The following is a 9,002-nucleotide window of genomic DNA, read 5'->3' on the forward strand; positions in this document are numbered from 1 at the left end:
TAAATTACGTGATTATCATTCAAAATAACAATTTTATTGATTTAAGTCTAAACATTTCATATTCATAAGATATATTTAACATCTAAATGTGTAGATATGTGTTTTTAAGTAATTTTAAAAAAAGTGACCGAATCTTTACGATTTGCGATTCGGTACGAGGCTATTTTGATTCACGATACGAATCCTGATTTGACAACTATGGTGAGCACTGCCTTTAGTCACACCGCTTGAGCGGTAAATTGAGCGCTTGAGTGGTCTTTGCAACTCTGTTTGGTGAAAAGTATGCCGTTTGCTATTTTCAAGGTTGAATGTGTCCAAATTTTCAAAGAGAAGTAAAAATACGAAGAATTTTATATTGGAGCAGGTTTGTATATGAGTTTTCTTGATATGTAGAAGGTGATCGATTGATCAATGAGTTATATATTGACAAATATCAAGGGTTGTTTTTGTTCTTTTATTCACAAAAAGAGTGGTGTTCATCGGTGGATTTTGGAGAACTTGGGCCTCAAGCTTTGATGGATTCCAATGTGGCTTATCGTCGTGGATTCGATATCGGCGTCATGGATTCAACGTTAATAATTCCGAGGTGAAGACGGCAGTGGAGGAGGCACATCGGGTTCGGTTCAATTCAGGGCACAGATTCGCTAAGTAATTGAAGGTTTTCGTATGTAGTTCCTTTTTGTTTTCTTAGTGGATTATTTTGACTTTGGCCCTTGGTTTTTATCACAATTGGAGGAGTCCAATTGTGATTTTTTCCATGTTAAATCGTTATGCCGATTTGTTGTTGATTGTTTGATGGGGATTGTTATTCATTGTTTAAAATTGAATCATAATCACAAATTATTATCTTGGGGTTTCTTAAGAATTTTCAATTGGTATTAAAGTAGGTCGCTCAATCTTTGTTTTTTCAAAGCTATATGAGCAAGATCTTGTTTGATTTGTGATAACGGATTCAATTTGTGAGGAGAATTCCACGATGCGACCACCCCTACTTTACAGATCTAATTATTCTTTTCGGAAAGCTCGGATGAGAGCATTTTTAAAAGCAGTTGATTAAAAAGTTTGGCAATCCGTCATGTCTAGGTGGACTAAACCTACAATTACCATTGATGGATTAACGTTCCCCAAACCAATTGACTAATGGGACACAATCGATTACCAATATATTATCTGGATTAGTAAAGCTATTAACTCCTTATTTTGCACCAATTTAGTCGTATTTACAATTGCGAAGCCACAAAAGAGGCATGGGATATATTAGAAACTATTCATGAGGGTACTCTTTCGGTTAAACGCTCAAAACTTCAAAGGCTCGCTTCTAGTTTTGAATACCTTTCAATGAAAAATAGTAAGATCTTTGATGAATTTTATGCCAAGTTGAGTGATATTGTGAATTTCAGCTTTAATTTAGGTGAAAAAATATTAGAATCCAAGAAATGTGAGAAACATTTTGAGGTCCTTGCCTGATCGGTTTCAACCAAAAGTTACGGACGGCTATTGAGGAGGCTCAAGATGTTGACAACCTGAAGCTGGATCATTTAGTTAGAATCTCCAAACCTATGAGGCTCATATGAATTTAAAAAAGAAAGAAAAAATTGATGTTGTTTTTATTGCTTTTAGTAGTGCTCATAGAGTTGGAAATGCTTTCGATGAGGATTCTGAGTTTGATTCTGAGATGACAGATGCTTTTATAAAACACTTCAAAAAGTCTTTTCTGAAAAAGGGGCATAATCTTTTGAAATCAACTCATAAATCCAAAGGCAAAGATAAGCTCAAAATTGAGTCTATAATCGAGAAGAAGATATGAAAAGTTCAAGGAAATTCTCAAAGAGTCCAATGCTATGAATGCCAAAGATTTGGCCAATTTTCTCAAGAATGCCTTAATCGATTTAGGAAGGAGAAAACTTTCACTATCACTTGGCATGATGAACTGATAAGGATGAAAGTGACAATGAGGCTCAAGGCAAAGAAGGGCATGAACCATTTCTTGCTTTCATGGCAGTTTCCGTAGCTGAGGGATGAATAGATTATGCTGAGGGCAAGTTGAGTATGCTCATGGGCACGATCTTTCCACCCCTCCTTACTTTGACGGATCTGAATACTCGTACTGGAGTGCTCAAATGAGGGTGTATTTATTGGCATTTAATGCAAGCTTGTGGAGGATCATAGAGGAAGGGTTTGATATGCCATATGAACTCGATTTGATAACCAACTTGAGAAGCTTGAAACCTCAAGAGCAATGGAGTGAACTTGAGTTGCAACACTTTGGATACAACTCAAGAGCATTAGAGGAAATACGAGATACTATCTCGGATGCCATCTCGGAAGGTGGGCAAACTCATATTTCTCATTGTGAGACGGCCAAGGAAGCATGGGATTTGTTAAAATCTATCTATGAGGAAGCAAGTTCTAATGTTGAGTCTCAAGGCAATTCCACTCCTCATGCATCGAGTGTTGACTCTTCGGATGAAGATTCATCTATTGATAAGAATGAGAATGAAAGCTCCACTTCTAGGTCTTCAAATGGTGGTAGAGAGTCTTCAAGCACAAAAGAAGAAGTAGATGGTGTAACTTTTCATGAAGCGTATGAGATGTTGTATAAGCGAAGTTTCACCTTCACGAAGATGAATATGAAACTGTCTACGAAGCTCAGGTTGAGTAGAGAAGGGAAGGAGAGAGTAGAGTAAGAGCTCATGGAAGCTCAAGTAGAAGTTAGTGTTCTCTAAAATGAAATGGAGTTTTTGATTGCCAAACTTTCCACATGTGAAATGGAGAGAAATCAATTGCTTCATGCTCATGATGAGTTGAAAGAGAAGAATGGTGATCTTGAAAGAGATTTGGAGACTTGTTCAAAGTCTGGGAAAGAGCTTGAGGTGAAATTATCTCCTCGGAGTTTGCTCGAAAGTGTCAAAGTTTCAAGTGCACAAAGTGTGGATGTGGCTCCTTGTACTCAATACATGGCCAATGATAATGGAGGAGTTGGTGTCATCAAATAACATGTCTCACCAGCCAAAGACTCAACTTCTAAGGATGAGAGCACTCAAGATTTCAAGGCTAGGGTAATATCGCTTAATTTTCTTCTTTTGTCTCATAATTGTGTAGCTAAGTGTAAATTTATTCTGTTTGTCATCATTGTGGGCTTAAGGGTCACATTAGATCTCATTGTTTTGAATTTTTTGAGACCAAACATAAAGCGAGGTTGAGTTTGGCTAGATCTTTGAATTGGAGGGTTGTATCCTAGTCAAGATGGGTTCCCATTGAAGGGAAAGGGAGCCACAACATCAAGACATTGCCCAAGAACCGCAATTTGAATAGCATTGTCCATACTAAAGAGGTTTGGGTGAGGAAGCCAGATTTGGGTTGACTTATTGATTATCTGGTCTTGTGTGTGTGTGTGTGTGTGTGTAGACACCCCATTTTTGACCGACCTTAAGACTCAGACGTCACCGATTGAGCGCTTGGTGATGTTGCATATCGTGCTCGTTCAGAGGTTTCGGAGTCTCGGCTGCGAGCCTTGCCTCCGGACTTCCGGACTCTTTCATACCTTGCCTCGGTTTGCGAACCAGGCTCGGTTTTCTCTGTTTCTCTTCCTGAAGGGAGGGAGAGGTCTTGTAGACCATCTCTCAATGGCCGTAGGCTACGTTTCGTGGTCGTAGGCCATTTTTGCTCGTTTGGAGTCCGGTTCCCGATTTTTCGGAATCGTTGGCCGTGTGCCTCAGTTCGGGACCGTCTAACCATCTCCGTTTGCTCCGGTTTTTGGCATACATCTTATTTGCTCCCTTTTGAGGGACACTGTGGTCCGAGAGACCGACTTCATGGTCGAACACCACTCCCGGTGCCTAACTGTAATAACACTCATCACTGTTTACCGATAAACGTTGATTACCGTTAAACTGAACTGATTATGACTGATAACTGAACTGATAATGACTGATAATTGAACTGATTAAAGTACTGAACTGACTGACTGAAAACTAAAACTGAATTGACTGAGTCTATCTGTTTAATTGTGCATCTATCTGTTTGATTGATTATTTGATCTGTTCGTGTTTTAGTGTTTAAACTGCTAATTGAAGGCCTTATCGGCGGCCGAATCGGGAATTGATTGATGTTTTATGATCCTCATAATTAATGTGATTTTATGGTATATTTATCTGAAAACTGATTAGGTATGATTAAACTAGATTAAAATGAGTTAATTGCAAAGTTTGCCGTAATTACCGTTTTGCCACCGAGTGGCCCACTACCTAGTCACTATTAGAGCCTTGCACACTTGAATCAAAACGTTTTCCTCAGCCTTCTTCCTTGCCTTGCCGACCTTAGTGAGAGAGAGAGACTTGAGAGGTAGATTTCATCTCACTTTGCTTGGTTTTGCTTGGAAATTTAAGAGAATTGAAGTGTAGATTGCTTAAATTGAGCTCCTAATCTTGCATTGGAGACCTAAGGTAGAGTAATTACCCTCTTGTTTATCTTGTTCTTGCATGATTCATGTCAAAATTGAGAATTGAGCCATGGATTAGTCCTAGCATGTTGAAATAGAGCATAATTCTTGCATGCATGTTTGAATTGTTGGATTTTGAGTTGAGTTCATGGAAAATTGTTACATGCATGTCCATGATTTTGTAATGGTCCATGGTTTCATCATGTTTTGGAAACAATTGGCTCCTTAGAGCATCAAATTGAAGCTTTGAATTGATTTGAATTCATGCATGTTTGCATGTTCATCCTGTTCTTGAAAATGGTTTGAAATTAGGTTTGAATTAAACACCCTTGGGCTTTGATTTCTCAAAGTTGAGTTTTGAATCATGTTTAACTATGTGTTTACAAATATTTTCTGGAAATTCAGCCCAAAAGGTGGAGTTTTGAGTTGTTAAACCTGGTTTTGGCTTGGAGGTGCAATATGGAATTCCCAGATTTTGCACTTCCGCTCGAGCGGGGAAATTGGCGCTCGAGCGTGGAATCCGAGCATCCAGTATTTCTCTGCACTGTTGTACAGTCCGCTCGAGCGGAGGATTGGGAGCTCGAGCGGAGGCATGTGTCTCACGATCGAGCGGGCGTCGAACGTCCGTCGAGCGGAGATTTCACCCATCCAGTACTTTTACAGTACGCTCGAGCGGGAAAGTTGACGCTCGAGCGTGTACCTTTGCTGCATGACCGCTCGAGCGGGTAAACCTGCGCTCGAGCGGGACTCTGTTTTCTGAAAATTTTGAAACTGTTTTCTGATCACATCTTTGCATCCTCATCCCATTCTAGGCATTCTTAGGCCTAGTTTAAGGCATCTTACTGAGGATATAGATGTAGAACACACCGAGGCATTAGGGGTTAAGTTACTATCTTTCCCAGCTGTGTAGCTTAGTGTGTTCAATCTGTTAACTGTGTAGGGTTGGCGACTGGGGAGGTACGTTCTAGCATTCTGTAGCCCAGAACTCTGTGAGTAACGATTGTGTAAAGATATGTTCAAAAATGATTATTTTCTGAACAACTGAACTGTACTGTTTCTGAATTGAATACCGTTAATTGAATGAATGTATGTCCTATATTCTGAACTGTATTGTGGCATCCTTAGCACCTACTGTTTACTGTTTACTGTTACTGTTACAGAGATCTCTGCCGGTTCCCTTGTTGGAACCACCACTGTTTACTGACTGATGGCCATCACTACTGTTCGGTCTTTTAAGACCTACTGTTTACTGTACTGTTATGCTAATGGATGTACCACATATGACTGTACTGACTGAATGACTGAAATACTGTTTAAATGGACTGTTTTCATACTGTAAGGACATTCATTCTTAACCCCTTTACGCATTATGTTATTCACTGGGCTTTAGCTCACTGCTTATATATATATATGTAGGTGTTCAGGCACCAGACCGTGGCTAGGAGCGTCAGGGTTACTCCAGTTTTGTCAAGCCAGCCTATGTGCCTCACTGCGAGGTTCCGAGCCTATCGTGTTAAGGCTTAGGGGTGTTTTACAAATCCCCCCTTCTGTACTGTCTTACTGTTCTGTATAGACTGAATGTTTACTGCACTGTTATGTAAAGGGTTGAGTCCCTAGACTGAATGATTGTACATATTGTGCGTACTGTTCTGTACTGTTTATGTATATATGTATGAAGTCTTTTTGCATACAAACTGTCACAGCTCCTTGGACATTATTTATTTATTGTTTTGGCTTCCGCCAGGCCCTATACTCTGTTTTACTGTACTACTGTTCTGCAGGCCTTCGGTAATCTCGGATTACTAGCCGGTTACGGTGCTAAACCCATAGGGCCGAGTTTGGGTCGTGATAGAGTGGTATCAGAGCGATACTTACCACGAGTTATACCGCACACACGTGTCCAAATGAGCTATAGGGTGTCCTAGAAACGTGATTAGGGCATCTCATGAGCATGATAAGTGTGTGGTTATGATATGACTGACTGAATATACGCTAACGTGTTAAACTGTTAAACAAATGACTGCTTATGTTCAAAACCGTTATAACTGCTTATAGTGAAATGGATAACGCAAACACTGCAAATGAAACTAAATCCTCATCCTCTGAGGCCAGAATGGCCAGACTGGAACAAATGATAGAACTGATAACTGTAAGACTGGACCAACAACTGAATCAACAGCCCCCACCTCCTCCTCCGGTTGTACCGGAACAGAATGTGGATGTAAATGATGGGGACATAATTGCACTGACCCAAAAGTTCAGCAAAATGAAACCGCCATCCTTTCAGGGAGGCCTTGAACCGTTAAAAGCGGAAGCTTGGGTTCTGGAGACTGAAAAATTGTTTGAAGTTTTCCCGTACTCTAAAGCACACAAAGTACTGTTAGCCACCTTTACATTGCAAGAAGAAGCTAGAAGGTGGTGGATGCTCATCCGTGATGAAAATACCGTTCTGACTTGGGCTCAATTCAAAGGAGCCTTCTTTGAAAAGTACTTCCCTCAGTGTGTTAGGGACAGAAAAGTAACTGAGTTTGAACAGCTGAGACAAGGAGCAATGTCCGTGGCTGAATATGAGACGAAATTCACCGAGCTTGCTAGATATGCACCGCTTATGGTGGATACTGAGTATAAGAAGGCCAGAAAATTTGAAGGCGGCCTTAATGTTGCAATTCTTGACCGAATAAATGTTCTGAAGTTACCGAACTACGTGAATGTTCTTGACAGAGCCTTGATGGCTGAATCAAATATTGAAGCACTGAAAACTGAAATACCAGCATCAGAATGGCATGGTAAGAGGTAGGGTTTTAAATTCAAGAAAGGCAAGCATAGTCCATTGAACAAGAAACAGAACACAGGGTCAATGACTACGTCTAGTCAAGGAAACCGTACAATACCGCCCTGTTCTGAATGTGGTAAAAATCACAAGGGAGTCTGTTACAAGATATCAGGAGCCTGTTATAGGTGTGGCAAAGTGGGCCACATGGTTAAAGACTGTCCCTCTGCTCCATAAGCTAGTAGTAAAGCTACACCAAGCGTAACGGGATCAACTGTTACACCAAAACCGAACCCCAAAGCTACCGCGAAAGAGCCTATGAGGCAGGGCCGAGTGTTCGCCCTAGTACCGGGAGATGTCCAGAATACCGAGACCGTTGTGTCAAGTATTCTCTCTATTTGTACTCAGAATGCTTATATACTGATTGATTCGGGGTCTACGCATTCTTATGTGTCGCATGCTTTTTCGCGTAAATTGAATAGACCCTTAGAACCTATGAACTATCTGTTAGCTGTATCATCACCCGTTGGGGGATCTATGACTTGTGCATACATGTACCCTGCTTGTGAAATCATTGTTGGAGATGCACATCTGTTTATCGATTTACTGCCATTGAACATTGATCATTTTGATGTACTATTGGGGATGGACTGGTTAACGAAATATCATGCCATCATAGACTGTGTAACGAAACAAGTAGTTTTCCATCCACCTGGTCTACCTGAATTTGTATTTAATGGGGTAGGAGTAGTACCTCCCCCATATCTGATTTCATCTGTGAAAGCTGTAAAATTGATTAGAAAGGGCTGTAAGGGATATCTGTGTTCTGTATTGACTGTGTCCACTGATGATAATGCTAATGTGAACTGTATTCCTATAGTCAGAGAATTCCCAGATGTTTTTCCAGACAATTTGCCAGGGGATTTGATCGACCGGGAGATTGAGTTTACTGTTGATGTGGTTCCCGGAACACAGCCAGTTTCTAAAGCTCCTTACCGAATGGCTCCAACTGAACTGAAAGAACTGAAAGTGCAGCTGCAAGAACTGTTAGACAAAAAGTTCATCAGACCTAGTACCTCACCGTGGGGCGCACCTGTATTGTTTGTAAAGAAGAAAGACGGCTCACTGAGACTGTGTATTGACTATCGTGAACTGAATAAGGTAACTGTAAAGAATAAATACCCGTTACCGCGTATTGATGACCTGTTTGATCAGTTACAGGGTGCTAAAGTATTTTTGAAGATTGATCTCAGATCCGGATACCATCAGTTGAAAGTTAAATTAGATGACATTGATAAAACTGCTTTTAGAACGATGTATGGACATTACGAATTTTTAGTTATGCCTTTCGGAGTCACCAATGCACCAGCTGCATTTATGGACCTTATGAACAGAATTTTTAAACCATACCTTGACAATTTTATTGTTATATTTATCGATGACATATTGATTTACTCCAAGAGTATAGAAGAACATGAACATCATTTGAGACTTGCCCTACAAACCCTAAGAGAACAGAAACTGTATGCTAAACTGTCTAAATGTGAATTTTGGCTTGACCATGTTATGTTTTTGGGGCATGTTGTTAGCAAAGATGGAATTTCCGTTGATCCGCAGAAAATTGAAGCTGTAGTGAACTGGCCTAGACCAACCAACGTGACTGAAGTCCGAAGCTTCTTGGGTTTGGCTGGATATTATAGAAGATTTGTCAAAGATTTCTCCAAAATTGCCTTACCATTAACTCAACTGACTCAGAAGGGGATATCATTTGACTGGATTGACCAAAGAGAA

Source organism: Camellia sinensis, chromosome 9, assembly GCF_055761805.1.
Source record: "Camellia sinensis isolate YWXY chromosome 9, ASM5576180v1, whole genome shotgun sequence".
In the NCBI taxonomy this organism is placed as follows: domain Eukaryota; kingdom Viridiplantae; phylum Streptophyta; class Magnoliopsida; order Ericales; family Theaceae; genus Camellia; species Camellia sinensis.